The sequence below is a fragment of the Lissotriton helveticus genome, chromosome 1_1 (genome assembly GCF_964261635.1).
Source record: "Lissotriton helveticus chromosome 1_1, aLisHel1.1, whole genome shotgun sequence".
Taxonomy (NCBI): domain Eukaryota; kingdom Metazoa; phylum Chordata; class Amphibia; order Caudata; family Salamandridae; genus Lissotriton; species Lissotriton helveticus.
This window is the reverse complement of record NC_136057.1, coordinates 770,592,731-770,618,240: the sequence shown is the minus strand read 5'-3', so window position 1 is coordinate 770,618,240 and position 25,510 is coordinate 770,592,731. Positions and strand designations below refer to the sequence as shown.

The following is a 25,510-nucleotide window of genomic DNA, read 5'->3' as shown; positions in this document are numbered from 1 at the left end:
ATATAACTAGCTCTGTCTTTGTGTTTTTTAGCTGCTGAGTTTTTTGATCCATCGGTGCCTAACATCTTTGCGATGGGGCATTGGTAGTAGGGTCCTTTAAAATAGTGGGCCAGGTACATGTTAAATATCATGGGAGAAATAAAGGATTCCTGAGGGACCCAACAACAGGAAAAATAGGTAGAAAAGTATTTTGAGATGAAGAGTCCCAAATTCCAAATTCACCGCCTGTAATCTGACTATAACAAAATACTGACTCCAGTTTATGGTCAGTATGTCAGCATGAGTAACTGAGATCAGCAGGAGCGGCCCCTGCAGGTAAGAGGGGTGGGGCAGTGGGGGATTTGACAGATGACCACTAGGGAAAATTAAATAAATAATTATTTTTCCCTTGTCGTCTGTCGAAAAGCCCCCCCCACCGCTCCTACCTCCATGGGCTGCTGCTGGAGATCAGTCTATCAAAATGGACGTTGTGGTCCATGTTGTATGTAACATTATCCACTAAGAGGACTCCCAACTGTCTGATTCTAAAACCCCTATAGTGCACTTCCAGTCAATGGCCTCGAACCAGATTGTAGATTTTGCAGGTTTTTGCAATGACAATTGTGTGCCTACTTTGTCTACGCGATTTACCTTTTGCAACGTACATTGTCACACAATTCACAATTTTCAGGCTAAAGGGGACAAAGTAAAAAAATTCATTAGTTTGTGAAATTGCTAAATATTCCACAGAACATCCCAAAGGTTGCGAAAAAACATCGAAAGTTTGCACCCTCATGTAATATGCTCCATGTTAAAAAGCAAAGTAAAATCAATGTTTCTGCTTTCAATCTCTTGTTATGAAATATTTCTAGGATATCAATCCATGAATAATGAAATACGCAGTCTTCCTGATAGAGATAGCGTGTTTCCTTATAATATTTGTGCAACACCTCACTGTAGTAGTTTTGATAATACTTGGAGAAGTGTGGCTCACTGGTTAGAGGCGGCAGATCCGTAAGCAGAGAACGGCCCGGGACCAGGGTTCGATTCCCGACGCGGCAGGGTCGTGGACCAGGGTCAGCGGACTCGATAATTCTCGCCTCGGTGCCTACTCTAGTCAGAAACCACACTCGGCAACTCTGGGCATCAGCTTGCCTCATCTTCACAACAGCCCCCCCAGACCGCTGGGGATGCTTGGTCGCACCTTAGAGATACCCATCAGGGATTATCTCTCAGGGTGAGCCAGGACAGGTTCCCCAGCGGTCGAAGCGTGGAGATACTCCTCCGGGAGTCGATTCCTAGCGCTATATAAACTAGTGAAGTGGCAGCAGTGTAGAGTGCTACCATTTCAGCTGCTTACCAATAATATTGGTGGAATATCCATGGTAGCAGTTGCACAAGAATATAATACTTTGTTTATAATAATAGCACGGCTGTGTAAAAATTAAACTTGTTGTGCATTTTCCTTGTGTGAATGGTTTTAGTAAAAACATAACATTGTTTTTGATTAAAAGGAGTTCGTAATTCTCTGTTGTATATAAAACACAAGGATGAAAAGAAAGTCTTGCAAGGAGGCGTTTGAAAACTGTAATTACAGGACTAATGTCCCTGCTGCGCAGGGTGGAAGTTGTGTACACAACTAAGAAGTAACCATAAGTAGCTTACAGTTTTTCCACTGAGCCCAGCACTTCCAAGATGTACAAATGTACAATGTACACTGATTGACATGTTTTCATGTTGCCCCATATCTATGTTACGTTTATTATGTTGACAGTTACTTGGTCTGATTTCCTTCTGTCCGCTCCCTTCATCCCAAGTAAAATAGCACATTATGTGAAGGAAACATCCTTAAACATTTACTACATTTTATTGCAATACTAGGATTGGCATAAACTGGTGAAAGAGGCAGTGTCGAGGAATAGTTCAACTCAGACTTCATGCTGCTTAGCCCTGAAGGATGTTATATGTAACACTAATGTTATTTGTAAGTTTGATTTGGTTAAAACTACCCATATATATGTTATAAGAACAATACAAGCCTCATAGCATCATTATACAATCCTGAACCTAGATAGTACTAAAGCAAAACTTCGATCAAACGTGCAATTAGAGCAGCTCTCTGATTAAATCATGTTAGCTATATTAAAAAATACAATACATCTTCAAACACTACACTTAAAGCTAAATCAAATAATTGGTATATTCTCTCCTTCTACACATCTTACAAATGGTTGCAGACAGACTTTATGTGGTGCTAGCGGGTTAAAGGTCCCCCCACCTAACCTGTAATTGGCTGCAATAGACTTGGACCCCCGCCCATCTTGTTATCTCAACGCAATTAAGCAGCTCTACACCGAGTACATAGGATTGCATTAAAAACCTGTCCCAGCACTTCTGTGAAATTACACAATTAAGACACTTGACCGGCCATGTGGCCCGGATGATTTACACATTTTTTATTTTTGTTACAGAGAATAAATCATAAAATGCAATATGGCACAATAGCACCTCAGCAATATTGGATCGTAAATCTAGGGGAGATTAAAGCCTTACATTTAACAGTTCAAGCACATTCCTTTGTTGATGACATTATTTAATTTGCTTGTTTATGTTGACGGTGTGCAAAGTAACCATGGTTTGGTATGCGACCCGAGTAATTACCAGTGGCTGAGATTAAGTCAAGCATTCCATCCATCCCTTTTTATATACTTTAGTAGTCACCCTAAGTGGGACAGAAATGCCTAGGCGTGGGTCCCATCCACACTGAGTTACTGGAACCCAGTTGTGCCTGACTGATGAGGCCATAACTAGGGTGAAACAGTTCCTGGGTGGCTTGGTTTCTGGTTCAGGGAGGACCTGGCTGGGCAGTTCAGGCTGGACTCTTATGAATGGAGCAGGGTCAAGCCTGCTCCATATTTACGAGACAGCACTAAACCATTTTTTAGTCTTAATTTTGCCTTGTAAATATTGTTTGATTGACACCGTTTTCGGCATTAAAGGGGTGTGCAATGGGTGTTGCTGTGGGCGTTCCCAGCAACATACATGGCTTTTTGGCACTGCCCCAGATTTACGAGAAATCGTAAATCTGAGGCAGCGCCGAAAACCTACTCCTCCCAAAGGGTGGCGTAAGGGAGGCACAATGATGAGAAATACCTTTATTTCTCCAAGTTTTTCCTTTTTCTATGTGTGCTGCATCTTGCATCAAACATATAAAGAGGAAAAAGCCTCTTGTGATTGTTTTTGTGCAGGAATATTTCCCTTCCTGCGCAAAAAAAATCATCCCTGCAACGCAGGCACCCTAGCACCATGGTGCAAAGGTGCCTGTGTTGGCGCACAGCAGCTTCTTAAGCAGTGACCCAGGGGAAAAGGACAGGAATGTGCCCTATCTGATAGACTCTGACGCATTCCTGCTCTTTTGCCGTAGGGCAGCGCAGGAGAAAGGCCTGCAGCTCTGCCCCACTGCAAAACCTCATAAATGAGGCCCGTAATTTCTAACAGTTTGTGTCGCTTTTGCACCACGTTGCGTGGAGTAAGAGTGAGGCAAACTGAATTGTACATATAGGCTTAGTGTATACAGCTTCATTTAACTTTAACGGCTTAACCACGTTTTTTCCGCCGCGGTGCGGGCATTCTAAAGGGTGGCCAGGGCTGCGTCGGTCGTTGGCCGACGGCAGCACTGGGGAGGTAGTGCTTCTGTCGGCCAACGGCCGACGGCAGCACGGAAGGGGTTAACAGCCCCTCAACATCAATTAGAGCGCTGTGCTTCTGTGGTGATAGGAATTGTGACAATACAAAACAGGACGTGGAATTACAGGATTAGCATGGCCTTCATCGTGCTTATTTGAATAGAACTCTTTGTTCGATTATGTTTCATATAAAAAAGTATTTTTGTCTTTGTCTCCAAAAACAGGAATCGGCTAAACTAATTTATATTACAAAAAAACACTGAACCAGAAAGCCCAGGTGTGTAGAAGAAACACTGCTGGCGCTCCCACGCTGTTCTTTATCAGCATGGTGGAGATCCCATGCCAGATACGCACAGGAAGAACAAATTAACTGTGATCATAAATCCCACATGCCTTCGATTCAGATGTCACGTCTGACTTTTAGAAGAAATGCGAGAAAATGTCATGTTTGTTTTGTGTTGTCTTTGTTGATGCTATGACACTTTGGAAGGCAGCATGCATTTTGTATGTATCCTCTTTGTGTATGGTTGAGAGGCTGTCTATATGTATCTCTTTCCATATCTTTATGAGTATTTTTGTGCCTTTATGGATGTGTATAGGTGTGTGGACTTTAATATGGTTCTTATTCGACACGTGAACAAACAGCTTTGAATACAACATATATTCAGATCCATCGAGAGGAGTTTGCTATTTATCACTCCTGCCAATGGGTGGGAGGGGCATCAACACCCCTCGACCCTTTATTTCTTGCAAACCATGACACCTCTCCACAACGATAGTAATCAATATCATAGTGGGAGGGAGCACATGACCCACTCGAGGCTTCTGCCCTCAGTATCTACATACTCAAAAATGATAATGAATGTTGTCCTATGTTTCCAAAGAGGGTTTCTGGTGATGGCTTAAACCAGAATGCTGAAGGCTAAGTGCTTTGTAAATTTGAATAGAACATCAGGATGGTAATGGAGGACCCCACTGTTACCTTTCTAATAATAAATGTCTATTTTGGTACAATCCTCATGAAAACAATGCTTTTCTCAAACAAGGATATTTTTTACGTATCCATAAATTCGATAGTAGACTATACTGTTATATTCTGGTAAAAGAAGAGACACATGTTTAATTATGTAGGAACAAATAAGGGGTTTAGAGAAAACATGATTTTTAAATGAAAACTAAGGTGTTAGTACCATATCTAACTATAAGGTCACTTTAACTATTCTTGATAGGTTTCTTTCCTGTGCTATTTTAGAATTTGTGATTAGTTTTGTGTTTTCTGCAGATGGGTGCACGAGTTATAGCATGGTTTTTCTACATTGCATAACATAATTGGGAAACAGGCCCTACACCCACCCCTCTGCAATTGGCAAATCACCTATGTGCATGGCTTTCGTCCATGCACAGCAGTGGGTGAATGGAGGATCTCTGTAGGCTTCAAACCCAGCTAAGCACAGCTGGAGGCTATACGCTGCAGGGACCATCCGCGGGGCATTGCCCACACCCAAAGCCAGCCTACCCCACTGTGAATATCATTTGGCGCTGCACAATAAGCGTTCCTCTCTACGTTTTTTTTTAATTTTCTATTTTTGAAATGGTTGCACTTTTCATTATGGTTATGGAATTTTGATTTACGTCAAAATAGCAAATTGACTCTGGTGTGCACTTTTTTGAGGGTGTTTTTCTTATTTTCCACACCTCTGAGTTCCCCACTGCACTCAACTGAGGTCGGGTATCACCCATGGTACTCTCCCAGTGCTATGGAAACATTTTGTTCCACAGCGTGAAAATTGTCTTTTTTGTCAGAAATGGAAAACTTCAAGATAGTGGGAAGAAAATGAATTGACTTCACGAGCCAATTTCATTTGAGAAAAAATTCAAAATTTGATTGACAGGATTCAGATTTTCTGAATCGCAATTTCAAACTACATCAGTGTAGAACAGTTTTAAACTTTTTGAACCCCTTCAGCAACTTATTTAAATGCTTGTATCTTAAAAATTGCTGAACAGATTTACACCAAATCAATAAAAGCATGCTTTCTGGGAAAGGTTCTACTTCTGATTAGCAGTTTTGACTGAAACACAATTGAAAATTCTTTTGGAAGCTTAAAAGAGAAAACATATTTTTTCACCCCATTAAAACTGAGCTCCTATGCCATCACTGCATCCAGCCGATAATTGCCAGGACCGGGGACATCTGTAGCCCCAGTGCTTCAGGGAGGGTGCTTTGGAGGGAGCCTGGAGTCTCCCCAGCAGCAATGCTTGGGACTGTGCTGCAGGGGAGACTCTTTGAAGCCTGCTCCAGCGTGTGGAGGACCGGGATCACATCGGGTCCTTTTCCTGCGTGGCTCTGGTGGCCTACACTTCTGGGTGGGGACCCGGTGGAGACTGGGAGGAATCTCCGGCGGGGTCCTGAGCCCGGCTGGGGTGTGGAGCCAGGGACCCCTGTGGGCGCATTGGTGAGTCAGGGCCTCCAACTGGTGAGTGGTGCTAGTGGGCTTTGGCTGTGAAGCTGCAGCCAGAAAGTAGCGCACGGGAGAGCCCACGGTTCCCTGGGGAAGAATTCTTGTTCACTGGGTGACCTGAGGCAGCCCAGCTCAGGAGGCGGGTGCTGCAGGGAGGCTGTTCTAAACCCCGGGGACATCTGTGGTGCCACCTGCTTCTGGAACTTGATTGTGTGTAGCCGGGGCCTGCCGTGCTTGAGAGCCCTGTGCTACTGTGGGACCCAGTGGTGAGGAGGGCCCTCTCCTGGACATTCAGTGCATGTGGACGTTGGCCCTTGGTGCAAGTCAGGTTATTGCAACTAGGAGGTCCAAGAGAGGGAACTGACTGGGCTAGAAACCCGTGGCTCAGCGGGTGTGACCCAGTTGTGGGGGCTGTGTGGCACTCCTGTGGTGGCAGTGAGTGGCGGCCCCTTAGCTCCGATCGGGGGACCGCATCTGGGAGGTCTTGTGCAGTGACCAGGCCTCCTGCTGCAGAGTAGGAGACGGCATTGGAGGGGGGAAACCTCTACTCCTTGAAGAGATTTATGCCCGGGTGGACCAGCACAGATCAGGAGGTGCCCTGCAGGTGTGAGGGGTGCCGGCCCATAGCACCATTTAGAAGCCCACACATGGGGGTGCTACATGAGTTTGACTCGTGGAGGGAGTGAACCCCTAGTCTTGGACAGTGGTGGTTGGGGATGCCCACCTGGCTGGAGTCCCTTGGAGAGTCAGTACGTTGTCTTCTTCTGGGATTCGGTGCAGAGTGGGTGCTTGCCAGACATTGGACCTTATTGTGGGCGAGCAGGTTCCAACTATGCCATCCTTATTCTCCTGCTGTTGGGACTTCATGTGGCCCCACAACCCTTTCTGTTTTCATCATGGGGAAGGACAAACACCTGGGGCCCAGACCTTTTAGGGTCACATCAATAAGTACACAAAACCCCCATGGGGTGACCGAATGGGAAGCCCCAGTGGTGGCCCCAGTGGTGACTATGCTGACTCTCGCTGGCCATTCAGCCCCCATTCTGTAGGCGATCCAAGACCTCTCTTGTGGAAAAAATGGGTGAAATCAAAGTGGATGTCTCTCTGCCTTGGGAAGACTTACACAACACGACCGCAAGGGTGGCAGAGGCAGAGGGCTGTACGTTCAACTTCAGTTTCCTGACTTGTTTTTCACCAGGACCCAATCAACCAGACCTATGTCACAGTACTGTTTTGGCCTTAGAATAGGAGTTGCCAAATCAATCTGGTGAGAGACAAAATGTACCACATCAGCCAGGGCTTTGTGGTAGCCAAGAATTATATTGTCTGTTATATTCACAAGTGCAGCTGCTAGCACATCAGGAAGTCTATTGGCTCTCCTCACAAAGATTTCATGGGGGAGAGTATAGTCATTTAATTGGGAGTTCTTTAGAGGCTCATTAGAACTAGGGGAAGAGTGTAGAGCTGTTTCCAAGAAGTGGACTTTGGCTAGTCGAGACTTCATCATCCTATTGACTTGCTCCACAATCCCAGATGCTTCTGGCCTATAGCTGCAATGGAACCTCTGCTCCACCTGCTGGGCTGCTCACAGCAGTCTCATTATTGGATTCTGAAAATGACTGCCACAAGCAGGGGCGTAACACAAACGCCTGCAGCCCCTGCGGTGCGGGGTGCACCCTCAGCACAGCATAATGACTGCAGAGCTTCTGAATAAGCCCGGAGGGGGCCCCTCCAAGTGCGTTGCAGGGAGGCCCCCTCAAGTTTCGTTACGCCAGTGGCCGCAAACTGACTCCAGAGAAACTGGTAGTCTAAAACAAGGGATCAACTCCCTCAGCAATATTTTGACCACTGTGAAACTGTCTCACCTACTGGTCAGCTACGCTACCACCCAAAGCAAAAAGAGACAGACTACCACGAAGATAAAGTGGAATCTGTTATAGATGGGCATCTCCAGAAAATCCAATTGCATCCGGTTAATGGACCACCTAATCTTCGTATGTGACTCATGGCCACAGCTGTGCTCCTGCCTGTATTTAACTGCTGGCAAGTAACAGATCTGTGACATAAACTCTCTGCAGTGTCACTAAAATAAAGATTGTACCAGTAGGTCTTAAAGAGATGCTCCACAGTGTCTCCTCCTATATGAGCAGGACCATGGAAATACCTTGTGATAGGAGACTACATGGCATCCTGTAGAACTGGTCTCCCATCTGTCGAAATACACACCTCATCCTGATTCTTCGCATCTTTCTCTTTTTCAGGCTCTGGGACATCTTCCTGGACAGTTTTCAACTGTCTCCAAGTATCAGTAGTGTTTGACAACATGTTTTAAACAGCATCACTTTCAGATGATTTTTTCCAATTGAATGTACAGGACTCCGGAGTGCAATACCCTACCTTCTCATCAGCATTCGTTTTTCAGCAGTCACAAAATCACATTCGCTCCTGTGTGCTGCACATTTTATAGCAGCTTCTTCTATCGGCAATTGCAGTGTGTCCAACTTCATAACAGATTTTCATTTCAAAGTGGGGAGCCAGAGGAAGTCATGAAACCTATCTGGGAACACAACTGTGTGCAGTCATGGACCACGCCCAACTTGTACTGACTGTCAGTAAAGATGGCGGCTCTCAAACTATTGGAGACACAGCACACTCTTGTAAGAACAATCAGTTCTTCCATCTGCATGGACACTACATCGCCCAAATAGAGGCTTCCACTACACCTTCTAAGGTGCACACTGCATAAGCTCCTTTCACAATTCCTAGTCTATCTCTCAAGCAAGAGAAATCCACAAACAAGGTAAAATCAGTTTCTGCCGAAGGAACTTCTAGAATGTCAGTTCCTAGCGCACAATTCAGTAGCATCTAGGCAGTCATGATCATTGCCATGATCATCTGCAAAATTGTAATTGTTGAAAGGTTCAAGGTATTGCACCTCTTCAAAGAATCATTGCAGCCAAAATCACCTGTTCACATCTGGTGAGCCTTCTGTTTGTCATATATTGTGTTTGATTGCAGATCAAGAAAATCTCATTTGACTGGGGAACTATTAAAATAAGCAGTAGCCCAAAGCAATGCCCTTGCTCTGCTGAATGTTGCACCCACTGCAGCCATCACCTTTTTGGCATCCAGGCAGTACCACGGCTACCACAGCTTATGGATCAAATATTGCAGAAAAATAGGCAACTGGACGTTTGGCTTCACCTTGGGTCTGTGCCAACACAAACAGCATGCACACTTCATGTTCATTACTGTACAGGACGAAATCTTTGTAGTAATCAGACATTCTTAGAGCCGGGGCACAGTATAGTTTCTCTTTCAGCTGTTTGAAGGAACCCATGCATTTGTTGTCCCAGGGTAGAAGATCAAACACCATTGTGTGTAAGTCTCTATAGTTGAGTATCCACTGACCACATTGGCCCACCATTCCCAGTAACATCCTCTGTGTCATTGAGGGGAGGGGTTAATTGACAGGCTTGTAGATACTCTTTCTTGGAACACTTTCCTAACTCCTTTCTCAATATGATGTCCCAATACAGAACCTACCTCTGACAGTACTGCAATCTTTATAGGGGACACCTTGTGTCCGTTCTCTGCTAAATTATTCAACAAGGCAACATTGTCTTGCTTGCATGCATCTTGCATTGCTAATGCCACCAGTAGGTCATCAATATATTGGATCAGAACTGAGTTGCATGGCAAGTGTAAGGTCTCCAGGTTCTTCTTCACTATCTGAATATAGATTGACAGACTGTCTGTATGCCCTTGTGGTACTCGTCACAATGTCACAATTTCATGTAACAACTGGTACTTGAAAAGAAACTGACTTGTCTCAAGTAGAGGAATGGAAAAGAATGCTTGACACAGATAAATTACCAACACCACTCAGCATCACAAGATATTTGGAAATGTATCATGGCAGAATTTGGTACATGGGACAACTATTTGATTCACGTTTTGTAGATCCTAAACTATTCTCCATTTTCTATTTGATTTCTGCAAACCCATCACACGTGACTCCCTAGTATTTCCTTCAGGATGATTTGTCTCACATGAATTCAATCACAGACATAACTCCAGCCACCACCTCAGGTGAGAGGTTGTATTGGTGAGCTCTGGGATACGCTGCCTTAGGTTTTATGGTTATTTGCACAGTTCAACATCTTTGATCAGATAGATAATTTGCTTGTAAAAATATCAGACTCCCTCTCCCTCTCCCTGATTTTCTTCGATCAGGAGGAAAGCCTTCTCTTGTTAGGATTGTAATATCCAATGGTTGTCTCTTGGGTTTTCAATTTGAAGACAACATTCTCATCATGTGTCTGAAGTTCAAGATCATTCAATATGCAACAGCTCACACCATTCATTTTGCAGAGTAAATCCCTGCCTGACAGATTGACATATAACAATGACCCATTTTTTAGTATGACAAACATTTGTGACCTACCTAGCTTTAATGGACACGAGGCAGGTGTTTTTTTAATGTACATGTGGTAGCACATTGTGTTTTTCAGACAGCACATTTTCCATTGAAATGGTAACTAAATTTGCACATACACACAGTTTTACAGATAAAACTATATTGCATACAAATGATAATGTGTGGGAAAGGGTTTCAGTGAATATTACTTCTGCTTCACCGAGTAAAGTGTCTCGATTTGTCTGATGCTATTAAAAGTTTTGCTACCATCACACTTTAGAAGTACACATTCCGTGTATACAATTTGTTTACACTTATTTACATTTTGTTGTGTGCTACGACATGTTTGTGTGTTATGTTATTGGTGTCCTTTTTAATTGCTCTGAATCTAGCAATAACCAACTACCTATCTGTCTGGAGAGAGTGGTGAGTTGGATGTCCAACAGCTGTTTGAAGCTGAACTGGGGGAAAACGGAGCTCATGTTGCTCGGAGATCCGGGTATCCACTCACCTCTGATACATTGGCCCAAATGCAAGGGCGATCCTCCCATCGCCAAATCTGCTATAAAAAACCTTGCTATTTGGCTGAAGGACTCGCTAACACTGGATTGTCAATCCTGAAACTCTCAGGGTTATGTTTTTCACTGCTCAAAATGCTAAGGAAAATCATCGATATAATCCCTGAGCACTGGAGAAAAATGGTGATACAATCCCTCCTCATCTCACGTTTGGACTATGGAAACTCCCTCCATAAGGGTTCACCTAAGTATGTCACTAGGAGGCTGCAAGTGATACAGGATGAGCTGCTAGACTTTTATTGATGATCCCCAACTACATCTCTGTTAGGGAAGCACTTAAACAGCTCCACTGGCTACCTTTTGAGGCTAGAGTAAAGTTGGAAACTCTTTTCATAGCTTGTAAAGCTATTAACAACTCTGGGCTCGGAAAACTGAGGAACCTGATATCCAGGTACATCCCCTCCAGTCATCTTAGATCCGCCCACCAACAGCTCCTTAAGACTACCAGAGTTAAAAGAGCCAGAAGGGGAGGCAGATCTTTCACCCATCTGATACCCAGGCTGTGGAATACCCTCCCACTGGAAATTCGAGCTGCCCCACACGAATTGGCTTTTAGGAAAAATCTGAAAACCTGGCTTTTTCTGCATTATTAAGACGTTGGCTCAGCTTGGCACCGTCGAAATTCTTTTAGCGCTGGGAAGCCCTTGGGCAGCCATGCACTCTATAAATTCAATAAATTTAAATTCAAAATGACATTCTATCCATTCACACACTTCATGCATTCCAGCAAGATTCTCACATAATTCACTTAATTTTTCTTTCTCTGACTGTAAAGTTAGAGCAGTTTGTCCTCATGTTAAACAAATAAGCAGTAGAAGACTATTTCTGACTTTGATCTCTGTTTTTGAAGCGTAGAAAATGTGAGAAGTTATACAATGAATTTAAAAGCGTCTTTATTTATTGCTTGGGCTTTCGAGACCTATCAAAAATCAGCCTACCAGTGGGTTGTGACACACAGTCAGGGAAACACTGTCCTATCCTTGACCAATCTCCTAATAGTTCTTGTTTTCTTTTAGTTGAGTTATATCCATCCCATATTTGTTTGCAATGCCCATTTCTTGAGATTCTTCTATATCATTTTGGACAGAATTGTGATTTCCTACTTAATCGATATGCTTCAACTATATCTATCTCCTCTTCCTATTCTCCTGTATTTCCCTTTTAAATGTTACATGGTGCTTATTGAGACAAGATCATTAATTTAGAGATGTTATGTAGGAAATAAATCCTTTACTTCTTTCCTCGCTATTTTCCTTTTCTCCATCTTTGCATGGTATTTCACCAGCCTCAATCTTTCTGAAAATGTATGTAGCTCAATCTTAACATCAACCATATTAACTTCTGAGTAAGGAAACAAGCATTTGCAATGCAATAGGTCTCGCATTTGTACATTGGCATAGTAAATGACAATGCCTTTTATTTATGTTTTGAAAACCAACACATACATCAAAGGCATTGCCATTTACAACTGCGAGACCTATTGCATTGCAAATGCTTGTTTTTTTTAAGTCACTGGGATTACATCTGTATTTGTGTGTTTTAGATCTGCCATCTATAATGCAAGCGGAAGGGCGACTTGAAGGTTGTGACAAAACTGCCTATTAAGTAAATAACAATATGGATGCGCAAAATGAACTTAATATTCCTTTGTGTAATTATGTGAAATTGTGGCTAAATTACGCAAAAAGCTAAAACTTTTTAGCAATTTGTTTAGTCGCAAATCCGCCCTTGTCTCGACTTTCACTGTGAGGGCGCATGTTGTGTTAAGAAATAATACTCAATAGCACAGTAGTCTCTGGCATTCTATTTGTTCACCTTGTTCTTCTGCTCCCACATGAAGATTTTTTCCCCGTACGGATTGAAAATGATGCGTCATTATGTAATTTTGGGCACTTAATATAAAAAAAAAGTGCAAGAAAAGTGAAGGAAATTACACCAGACTACACCGTCGTAACAAAAAATGTCTCCAGTGCCTAATTAGAAGAAAAACATTTCAAATGAAAAAAAATATTCTGAATTTGTTACTGTTTATAAAATTGTTCTTACATTCTTCGCATTTCATGTTTCGTAATTCAGTGCTTAATTTGTTTGCCAAGGAAAATATAGCCAAAGTAGAGACTATTTTGCCTTTGTGTTGGACAGATCACTTCCTTGTTACCTTCTCAGTAGGTATCCCTATAAAATACCCAGACTTCGCGTTCACACCCAACTACAACAAAGACAGGGAGTGGAATAAAATGCATGATATACACAATCAAATGTCCTTATTTACTGACTCCAGTGTTTATGGCGCAAGTAAGTCTATGGAAATCAATTACCAGGAATTCTGTAAGCAGATCAATAAGACGCTTGATCAGTTTATTCCTATAAGAAATGTAAGACCTAAACATAAACGATCTGTCCCCTGATTTAATGAGAATTTGAAAGCTCTCAGATACAACTGCAAATTGGCAGAAAGAAAATGGAGGAAAGGCTATGCTACGGCCGATAAAGAGGCGTTTAAGGTCACCATGAACAACTACAAAAATGAAATCTCTAAAGCTAAAGCGACATTTTTTGACAACTCTGTTTTGGAGGCCCCTAATAAAACCTGTAGGGTCTTCAAAATAGTTGAAGAATTATCTAAACCTGACTCCCTAAAAAATAAAACAGTCGCAACTCAAAAACTTTGTGACAGCTTAGCTATATTTTTTGAAGAGAAAATCTCTAAGATAATAACTGGGTTGGCAGAAAAACAGGATAACTCGAGTATTATGGCTTCTGAGACTTACGATGAGTCATCGCTAGGTCAAGTAAATGAAGAAGCCCGTGAGTACAAACGAACAACTCTAAGCCAGTTTGTTCTACCAGACACACGATGAGTTTACAAACTTGCTATGAGCACTAAATCTGGATCCCCCTTGGACCCTCTCCCCCCCAAGGTCTGGAAGGAGTATGGCAAACAATTACTGCCAAAGCTCCATAGGATCTGCAGTCAATCTTTGAGCAATAGTTCCTCCTTGCTGGAAACAAGCCTTAGTGACACCCCTACTGAAGAAACCTACCCTTGACCCTCAGTGACCGAAGAACTACCGTCCTATATCACTTCTCCCTTACCCGGTAAAAATTCTTGAACGCCTGGTCAGTAGAGCATTGTCTACCTTTTGTGAAACCAATTTGACATTTGACGATGAGCAATTTGGGTTTCGAACAGCCCACGGGACAGAGACAGCATTGGTTGTGGTCTTGGACGAACTTAGAATGAGGGCAGACAGTGGTCAATCAACACTGCTGATTTTACTCGATATGTCCGCTGCTTTCGACATGGATAACCACAAAATTTAACTGAGGCAGCTTGCGGAACTTGGGCTGGGAGACCTTGCTTTTAAATGGCTCAACTCCTATTTGGAGAATAGCCAACAGGCAGTACGACTTCCCCCCTTTTCATCCAAATTTAGAACGATTGAGCACGGGGTCCCTCAAGATTCCTCCATTAGTCTGATCCTTTATAACATTTATTTACGACCTCTGATGCCCATCATTAAATCCTATAACATGAAGCTGGTGAACTATGCTGATGACACGCAGCTCGTCCTGTCTCTAGAGGGCAGGGAGTATGCGTCACTCCACGAGTGTATGCAGAAGGTGGCGAGTTGGCTTATGGACAATTCCCTGCAATTTAATGGTGGGAAAACAGAAATTCTGCACTGTACAGTGAAAAAAATCCCCCGCCCACTTCCAGATGAATTTTGACCTATCCAGACTGGCACCCCCCCCCCCCAAACCAGCGGCTGATGTGCACAATCTGGGCGTAGTCCTCGATAACAAGCTGAGCATGGAGAAACATTTAAATAAAACAGTTGGTACTTGTTTCTCCCTCATCAAGGCCTTGCGGAAGATCCTTCCCATGCTGCCTCTGTCAGCCAGGGCTCTAGTAGTCAGAAGCGTCATCTTGAGTCGGCTAGACTACTGTAACGCCCTGCTTCTTGGTGCACCTAGTTTTCTCATTAAGAGACTACAAAGAATTCAAACAATAGCCGCCAAGTTAGCCTCAAAGAGGAGATGGGATGACTCTGCATCTGCGTCTCTTATCGATCTCAACTGGCTTCCTCTGGCTCAGAGAATCCAGTTCAAATACTGCATGCATTGTGTTCAAAGCCCTATATGGACTCAGACCCCAGCTTCTGCAGAAAAAATGTGTCTGGTACTCTCCTTCATGAACTCTTCGCTCCTCTGTGGATCAAATATTGCTTACCTGGCCTGTACCACCAGAGTGCGAATTCTCAATTTGGTGGCGGAGCATGCAGCTGGACAGCGGCACAGTTGTGGAATAACCTCCCTCTTAATATCAGAGAATCAGAGTAGTTCGTACAGTTTAGAAAAAAACTTAAAACCCATCTTTTTCCCAGGGTGTAGTGTTTCATCACCTGCGGTAGGCTAACTCTGCGTGTGTATTGGATCTTCTATCTATAGCGCCAGGATACCCGTGGGGTGATAGAGTGCTTTATAAATATTGGATACATTACATACATTACATTACTAAGGAGCTAGAAAAGCTGCGTTATAAGCTGAGTTCTATGATGATTCTTTGGCAAATCCTTTTTTTTCGTTTTAAATGTGTCTATGCCGTTGTCAAATATAGTCAGTGCTTAGAAACCGGCTATGAACAATTATATATATTTTTATTAATGTATTTGATGGGCATCTCAAACAGAAATGGTGCAAATATTGTTTTTATTTAGATGTTTTTATAGTATTTAGTGTCATCTCAAGTTCCCTTCACAGCGCTGAGATATACACAGTGAAGGAAAACAAACAGGAAATAGGATTATCTCAGCTGGAGTCAAGCAGGATGCGGGGACAACCCCCAGTCCATCATTCTTCAATCACAGGCTTCACGAAATGAAAGTTGCATGGAAGCTACATCTAAAGCGCTAGAATGAACCAGAGGTCCGTGGCACTTGGAAACAAACCCAAGATGTGGGTGTGAGAGTGCATAGTGAGAAGGTTCAAGATAACAGAGCAGTTACATAACGGTCCTGTGTACATAACATATTAGGAGCTATAGACCAACATTATATGTTAGGAGCAATGGACCAACATAATATATTAGAAGCTATAACCCAACTGCACATTTCCATCTCAGCGACATGGTTAGAACTCATTGAAGACAGGTGGGGTGCCCACATGGAACTGTGATTAATTATACATACTGGACACTTATCTTAAGATGTAAAGCATGTGGCTGCCTCAGTTTAGAGCAGAGCTAACCGGTAGTGGAGGAGGAAACATCGAGAGTGGCAGCGTGACGGGTGGTAACGCTACACAATTGGAGTAGCCTGCTGCAGTGGAGATCACGCAACCGAGTAGGTGGCATACGGCACCATTAGGACATCGACGCCAGGGGAAGAGCATGGGTGTCGCAAAAGCAGCCGAGCCAAGTCTCGATGCGGCTTGCGGTTCTGCCCCTAAACCTTGCAGAACAAGGACCACAGGAAGACCAATGGGAAATATTGAAGATCTGGGGACCTTCCGACGGAAGCTTCCATACAATTGGACAAAGATAAGGAACAGTTTCGCTTCTGGTTGGAAAATGGCATACGGAGTGTTCGTTCAGAGCACAACAGCAGCTATGATCAAAATCAACAAGTATACGGAACACAGCAATTTACTTGGACGAAGCAGGAAGCCGCGGCTGCGCTCATGAAAAGAAAGGGCGTTATCAGCTTAAAGAGTTGTGTGTCTCTGGTAACCTGTGGAGTTCACCCTCCTCGGGGGATAACATCATGCTGCGGGAAGCCAACTTCCTTCTTTATCCTCTTTGATCAAGTGTGTCGGAGAGCGCTGCCAACAGCGCAACACTGAAACTTACTAGTAGGGAGGGAAAGTGAAAGTGCGCCCTGTGCGCTGTGTTCACGCAGGGACAGGAGATGTGCACGCGTACAGAGTGCACATCTCCTGTTCACGAGTGCACATCTCCTGTCCGCGCGTGCCACCTCCTGTCTCCCTTTGGCAGAGAAAGCGGCGACTATAGGTCTCACCAAGGCGAGCAGGGCATAAGCTGCGTCGCTAGGCGAGACCTAAAAAGTCAGACCTTTCTCCCGATCTATACCAGATCTCATTTCTCTTTTTAAAGAGATCTAGCAAAACTCAGGAGAAGACACAGAGAGCTAGACATTAAAATGATTAATGTAACAGAGAGATAATTAACTAATGCATGCAGTACTACAGAGTCCTATCAGCATATGCCATTAGATAAAATGGGACAGTCAGTGCTGCAACAGCTCTGTAGTTTAAAAAAAAGCAACTTTAAAAAGTAATCACTCCACAGTGACAGAGGATGCCCACCTCAGGAGCAACACAGCCACAAAAATAATCCCTGCTCCATGAGAATTTCATGAATCAATGCAACCACAGCCTCAAGTGCCACATCCACAAAAGTCCAGTGCTGCATGAGAAACTTAGGGCCAGATGTACGATAGAATTTTTCGAGTCGCAAATTGCGTCGCTTTGCGAGTCGCAAAAGGCAATGTACAACAATGTCTCAGACACTGTTTGTGATTACCAATAGGGTCATAAATTGCATGCCTCGCCAATATTCATGAGGCAAGCACAATTTGCAACTCCATTGGGAATGGTGGCCTGCTGGTGTCCAGTAAAGGAAAACTGGATGCATTTAAAAAACAAAAACTTTTCAGTTTCATTTTTTAAGGGCAGGCAGTGGTCCCTGGGACAACCGCCTACTCTCACACTCACAAAGGTGAAGAGCTGCCATAGGGACTCCTTCCCGTTTGCAAGTGGTTTTTCACCTACTTAAACTAGGTGGTAAACTGCGAGTTTTTTGCAAAAGCAAATGCGGTCGAAAAACATCAGTACATGGCATGGTGACTCGCTATTAGGAAGGGACGCCCCTTCCTAATAACGAAAGTCGCAAATGCTATTTTGCGAATCAGTGACTCGTAAAATAGCATTTGTACATGCCTTGAACCTTTTTTGCGGTCGCAAATAGGCCGATCTCCCATTTGCTGCCACAAAAAAGGGTTGTATATCTGGCCCTTACCCGCAGGAGCACCATGATGAAACAATTAAATTCACCAACAGCAGCAGACAAGAAGTGGGTCAAGAAAGGGTATGGTAGCCCCAACATTATTTCATAGTTACAAGAATAATGCTGGCCCTTTCCCTTTTGCACAAATGATATTTTTAATGGAAAACAACTGAAGTTTGCAGTGGGGCAAAAAAAGAGGACAATAAAAATCAGACAGCGGGACAAAACAATTCATACTGTCCTAGCGGGGATCCCAACACCATTATACCAACCCCACAATGAATTCAACCAAAAATGGCAATCATCTGGCTTTGGAGCAAGTAGTGTGTTCATTGCATGAACACATTGAAACTTTCAGTAAAATAAAACGAGGTACACAAAAACACAGGAAGTGAAACATTTTATTCTGAATCCTGCTGCTTGTAGCTGCCTAAGCTTCTCCCGCTGCTTGGAGCTGCTAATATTTACTTATGCTGGTCTTCTCACTTGTGCACTAACATGATTTATCTTCAAATTGGTGGATTGGTTTTGGTATTTATATGGCACGTAATTCACCCTAACAACATGCTGAAGTACTTTATGAACTGATCGCACGCTACCCCAGAGGATCCCAGTTTTAGTGATTCAGCCAACCATAATGGTTGCAGTTAATCATGATGTTTCCATTGAGAGCTATTAAAATTGTAGTAATTGTTCTCATGCAAATTGTGTCTCAATTTTATGCCAGATTCATATGTGTATGTTAGTTTTATTTATTTGACTTAAAGACTTGCTTCACTTTTATAGTAACCCTGTCCGATTGGGACCAAGTTCCCTGCGGCAAAGCTTCTGTTCCACAGTAAGCTCTCATCTGGGTGCCAAGATTTCCCACCTTTATTATCTTTTACTCAACCTGAAGAGAAGGTTCTGATCTGTGTCAAGGTCAAGACAAGCTGGCCAGGCTACTGTATTTTGACCCAGAGACAGAGTTCTAACATTCCATACATTTCTCTTGCAACAACAATCTCTGCTCTGGAAGGTACCAAGCACACATCCCACACATTATCTCAGTGAAGCTTACAAAAGACCCCAAAATTATAGAAAACAACCTTGAACGTGAAAACCTAAAGAACTTGAATGATCTGGGAGCCTGCCTGTGTGTGCAAAGCTCAAGCTAGACAGAGTCGGAATTCAAGATGGCGTGAGGGCTTGTCAAAGCAATAGTAAGAACTCAATAATATGTCCCATTGTACAACACAATGCATATTTGTGCACCACTGCCTATAGCATCACATACTTCACTTCCCAATGTACAACAGAGTGCACATTTGAGCACCACTGCTTATAAGATTGCACTCCAAAACCGAGAAGTACATTCCACACCTTTCTCTCTCATGCTTCCAAATGTACATCACACACATTCTGTTCCTGGCAAGGCTGTAAAAAGGTTCACTCCTCCTCTGTAGCTACAAGGAGACATGAAAGAAATCTTCAAGGAAAAAAGGCACATGTAGAAAAAATGAGGTTGTACGTTCAAGAAAACACCTAATGTCCTTTAAAACGATGGTAGTCAAAGGTCATCACGAGGTGCCAATACATGGGAATGCTTCTGGCACACAACAAGGCATGCCTAAGCTGTAAGAAATCACATTTTCACCCATCCCACATGACACAAACATGATTTTAATACAGAGTACCCAGTTCAGTGCTGAGAGACAGCAACCCCCATGTGATGAAGAGAGAGAGATGGCTCCCAGGGCCCCTCAAACCCAGACTCCAGTCTTTTAGCCCTCAAGAAACTGTCTGCTGGGGCCAGAAAAACCATTCATTTGTTAATGTCATGTGCACGGATCAATGAGTACCTTTGAGGAGACCTCTTTAGTTGGAGGGATAAGAATCTCTTTATCGTGGTGAGATATTGCCTTATTGTCAGGACACAGGTTGCCGCTAGGCATTCTTGGGCACTCCATGATAAGCCAAATGTAGAGCCCTGACAGCAAGATTGGCGGGACAAGTGTCAATATCTAACCAAAAAAGAGACAACTTGTGATTTTTCAAATATGTGTCCCCCTAATGCTATTTAACACCTGGTGGTGGGGAAAAACTATTTCTTTTACCCATTAAAAACAACCAAACACTTCTGGTCTGCAATATACAGGGGTTAGAGGACACAGCTAGGTCCTTGGAGGGCCCAAATCAATAATTACGTAAGTTGGACATAGCGGGAGGCTTTGAGCCTTATTTTGCAAAACCAAATGAGAAGAGGGTTATTAACTATGAAACCACAAAGTTGTGGCATTTTACTTATAAGCTGTTTGTTTACCTTACAAAGTGTACTACAGGGTCCGTCCACCTCCAAGTTCCCATGGGGCACTAGAACTTCTCCAAATAAGTATGTGTGTATATTTCCAATAGACTTGCATGAGACTTAGCACAACAAATCCCCCATTTTTGTGTGTAGATCACAGTTTCACTCTGGGCATGTGGCCAGTGTAAAGCTTCCAGTGTTATCAATCCTTGAGCAGCATTAATAAAATCCCTGTATGTTGATATGTGATTTATTCTCACCTTTGACCTTAAAAATACAAATGAAATATATTGATATAAGAAAGGGAAATTAACGTCCATATGGCTAACAAATAAATTGTTCAGACATCCCAGTCATTGGAAGAGGACCTTTCTCTATTCTTCCACCCTAAAGTAGAAAAAATCAGTTCTGGCTTCAATAGCTAGGCTGATCTTTCCACCAATGAGAACACTGCCACTGCTTCTCCAGAGAAGATGGTGCTACGGTACGAGTCATTCCAACCCAATTCCCTTATCTGACTATTATAAAAATTGGGTTCGGAGGCGCACACCGATTTATAACTCCTTTTCAAATAAATTAGTGTCTCTAGATTAATGCTGCTACAGTGATACACTTGCTGTCTTATCAAGCGTCTAGTCAAAGTATGGATAATACAAGCCAAAGTCTTGTGTACACTGTGCACTGTTCACTGGGTTATATACAAACCCTGAAAATATTTACTCTAATTATAATCACCCAAATAATCAACTCTAAGTCTGGAAATAAGTCATGCGAACTGTATTTTTTATATTCTTAGTGCAACAGACCTGAATCAATATAGTAAACACAAATCATTCATGAAAATTCATATAATATCAGATCATAACAGAAAATACTCTTTTTTCATAATTAACATAATGCTTGACAACGTTCGTTTATGAACATTTTTTAATTGCCCGATACATTTCGGGACTATATCGTCCCTTCCTCAAGGGCAACCTCTGAAAAAAAGAATGGTATTACAATGTGCTTTAATACGATTAAACACAGACATCAAATCAGGCAGGTGTCATTACCCGTAACATGTTTAAACAATTACCCAATTCATCCGCTGGGTGCTTTAATGTAGGTGCACAACACATATGTTATTAGTAAGCAAAGAGAAAAGTAAAATATATGCTCCCATAGTGACAGGAAATGAATAGCTGACCTCCAATGTGTAAGATAATGAATGAAGTTCATTCATTAGGCATAAGGAAGAAAAAACGTAGCAACAGATTGTTGTAAGGACTATCCTATGTAGGAAATAAAAGACAAATCGCAATAATGCGTCATTCTACCGAAACAGATGTGTAAATTCCTTGTGAAATCTGATGTAAAATATAATAAACCGCTCACCTCTATCTACCAATAGAAGGTCCCGACAGTCCCTTTTAGTTTTTCTAGATGCAGACGTGTTGAGCAGCAGAGTGAACATAATATGTATCAGTTTTGGCAGTTCACACACTCCAAAAATTTATGAAATAGACCCGTGGAGGCTTTCACTTACCCCCACACAAAGTCACGATTAGCACAAGGCTTTCGTCTGCTAAGTATATGAACCCGAACTGCCCTGAAATTAAGGGAGGCAACAACATGCATTACAATGATGTTCTAAGGGTGTAATGTAATAAACCTGTGATTCAGCCAAAAGCCAAAGTTTCTCTTACCGGTAATGGAATTCAAAAACCACGACCTGAGGGTGCTTCGTCTGATGCCATAATGTTTGAATCACCTCGAGAGGTGAATGCGTATAAACTAGGAACCATAGACGTGAAAATAGGACTGCCGGCAGCCGCTATGGTGGCCACGTTGGACTAGGCATGATCATCATAGGTATCAAATAATGGAAACTGGCTTGCTCCATATGGACAATAAGAAAAAACTACCGATGAAAAAGGACTAACGGTGATGAACAATATCGGCCATATTGTGTAAAAAGATATTTTTGGACACAAACCTAATATGTAAAGCGATCCAATGAGATGTTGAAAGAAGTAATATCTACAAATGCTCATGAGCAGATATTCAAATATTTGAGGCTCAACGAGTGCCTGGATATCCTAAAAGGTGTTGGTATAGTAATGAATAAAAGCGTCCGTCTAAAAAGAAGTTTGCGGCACAACAAGTGCCAAATACTTCCTGAAGGTATAGATATAATATTAAAGTAGGTCGGACAATATGTCCCCAATATAAATTAAAAAAATAATATCATGCAGGCTAAAGCAACCAAACAAATAAAATCATGAAAAATGAAACTGGTCCAATATGACCTCAAGATGATCGCAAAGATTGTAGCTGAAGTAACCAGTACATAAACACGTCCTACATAATAGCAAGAATCGCTGGGATATATATGGGCTAATCAAAACCGAATTCATTGTGTCTACATGTGTGGAAAATGATACTCCACCAAGATCCAAACACTCAGATATGAAAGAATGATATCAACAAATATTACACCGCCACCATGTGCATATGTGTGTATCACCATTCTTGCGGAATAATGTATCTCAACTATTGTCATTAAAAATTCTATAAGAAACAACTCATGTCAAAACGGTCATTTAATCCTGATGGGATCATAGTATTTAAAGTCTTAATCCAATACATTTTTCTTTGGAGCAAGATTTTTGTGATGTCCATTCCTGAACCCACCTGTAGTTTTTCAATAATTTGGAACCTGAGATGAGATATGGTATGTTTAACCTCCTCCCAATGTGTGGCTAAACTAGATGTTGTATTTTTAGTTCTAATTTTACTTTTGTGTTCCGTGATCCTGATTTTCAATTTCTGCTCTGTCTTTCCTAAGTATGCTTTCCCACACGGGCCTTTGATGCAGTACACTGCATTATTAGAGTTGCAATCACTAGTGTGTTTTAATTTGATTTTCTTGCCTGATAGAGGATGAGTTAAAGTATTGCCTACTATTACATTATTGCAGTGTATTCAGTTGTTACATTTTCTTGTGCCTTGTTGTTCAACTTGGTTCTTAATTTTCTGTGGGGAAGATAGCATATCTCGTAGATTTTTACCCCTGGTATAGGCAAATAACAGTTTGTGCTGAAATAATCTATTGAACTCTGCCTCATTTTGTAACAGGTCCCATCGTGAATTGATGATTTTTTTACTCATTGTGAAACGGTTGAAAATCTTGACATAAATACTAATTTTTCTTCATCCTGTCTGAATTGTGTTTGCAGTAAATTGTGTCGTTCTTTCAGCTGAGACCGATTAAAACACTCCTGAATAATGTCCTCCGTGTAACCCCGTTCTTGGTAGCGTCGTTTATACTCTTGTAGTTTTTGTGTGCTTACCTTCTGATCAGAGAAAATCCTGCGAATACATATGAACTGTGAATATGGCAGGTTCTTTATTAAACTTTAGGGATGAAAACTAGTATAGTTTAATGCATCTGTCGGTTTGCTGTATATTGCTGTATCAAATTTGCCATTTTCTGTGGATTTGCTCACTAGAACATCAAGAAAGTGTATGTTCTTATCCAGTATATTGTGAGTCAATTGTATGCGTGGGTTCAAGGTATTCAGTGTCTCTATCATTGATATTAATGCTTGCTTGGTGTCCGTCCATATTAGAAAAATATCATCAATGTACCGACAATACAAAGGGATTTTTTGCCACCAAGATGGATTCGACATGATATTGCCATGCTCATATTGAGACATAAAGATATTTGCATATACTCGGGCCCCTGAAAGTCCCATGGAGGTCCCCGTGAGTTGTACAAAAAACTGTCCTTGCCATTCGAAGTAACAGTTATGTACACAGAATTTCAGGAGATGTAAGATGATTTTTTTTCCATATCAATGTCTTCAATTTGAAGTAGTGCCCATTCCACGGCTTCCAAACCTGCTGCATGGGGTATGGATGCATATAACGCAGTTACATTGATGGTGCATAATAGAGTTGATTCATAGTTGTCAATTTCTTATGCAGATAAGTTCTGCAGAAAATGTGTGGGATCTTTGAGATACATAGTCCACACCTAGACAAATCTTTGTAGATAGTGATCCAAAAATTTGCTATTGGGATCAAAAATTGAGCCACAACCTGAGACTATTGACTGGTGTGGTGAGTTCTGAGCATCTTTGTGCATTTTTGGGATCATGTATAATTTTGGTCTGCGTGGATTTGTGGTGGTAAGAAAAGATTTAGTCTGATCATTGATCCAATCTTGCTCAAGAGCATGCGTCAATAGCTTAGCCAATATGTCCTGTAGTTGCACTGTCGGGTCATACATCAGTTTCATGTATGTATTATTGTCTTCCATGTGAATGTTCACTTTAGCTTGGTAATATAGTGTATTCATAATCCCGATCACGCTCCCCTTGTCTGCTGGTTGCATAGTAATTGTAGGGTCATTGGCTAACGTTTTGATCACTGTTCTCTCATGTTTTTTAAGGTTATCCTTTCTCTTATTTTGGTACTTCAGATCTTTAATATCCTTTTGGACTAGTACCTCAAAAGTATCCAGCATTTTATGGGACACCGGTAGAATATAGGTACTCCTGGGTTTGAATATATTGTCAGGACATTCCTTAGTATTTTGTTCAGAGGATACTATATTAGTGAAAATATGCTGTAACCTTAGAGTCCTTATGAATCTGTATATGTCTGCTTCAACTTGTAATAAAGTGGTGGTCCCCGTTGGGACAAATGACATCCCATGCCCCAAAATAGCTTTCTGTTGAGGATTCAATTGCGTCGTGGAAGTGTTACGAACTAGATCCCTGTTTTGCCACTCCGGAGCGACTTCCCACTTTTTTCCTTGTCCTCTTCTGGTTTTTGGGACGGAGTGTGAACGCTCTGATCTATTGTTACCGGAGGCCTTGGTCTGGAGCCTGTCACATAAAAGTTACCGTTGGTAACACTTGTGTAGTTTGACCTGAATAATTCGATGGACCTGATGTTTGAGACTGTGCAATCACATGTGCTGGTGTTCTGCTGGTTGTGGCCTTCTTATACGACACTAAACTTTCATCTGACGATGTTACTTTTTTATGTTAAAATTTCCTCAACACATAGATCTCGG

At 42.2% G+C, this 25,510-nt stretch overlaps 1 protein-coding gene across 1 annotated transcript in view; it reads left to right on the top strand.

The window, feature by feature from the left end:
- Nucleotides 1-25,510, top strand: part of CFTR (CF transmembrane conductance regulator) — a 1,176,514-nt gene that overhangs the window by 990,016 nt on the left and 160,988 nt on the right. The gene's annotated exons all lie outside the window — the stretch shown is intronic.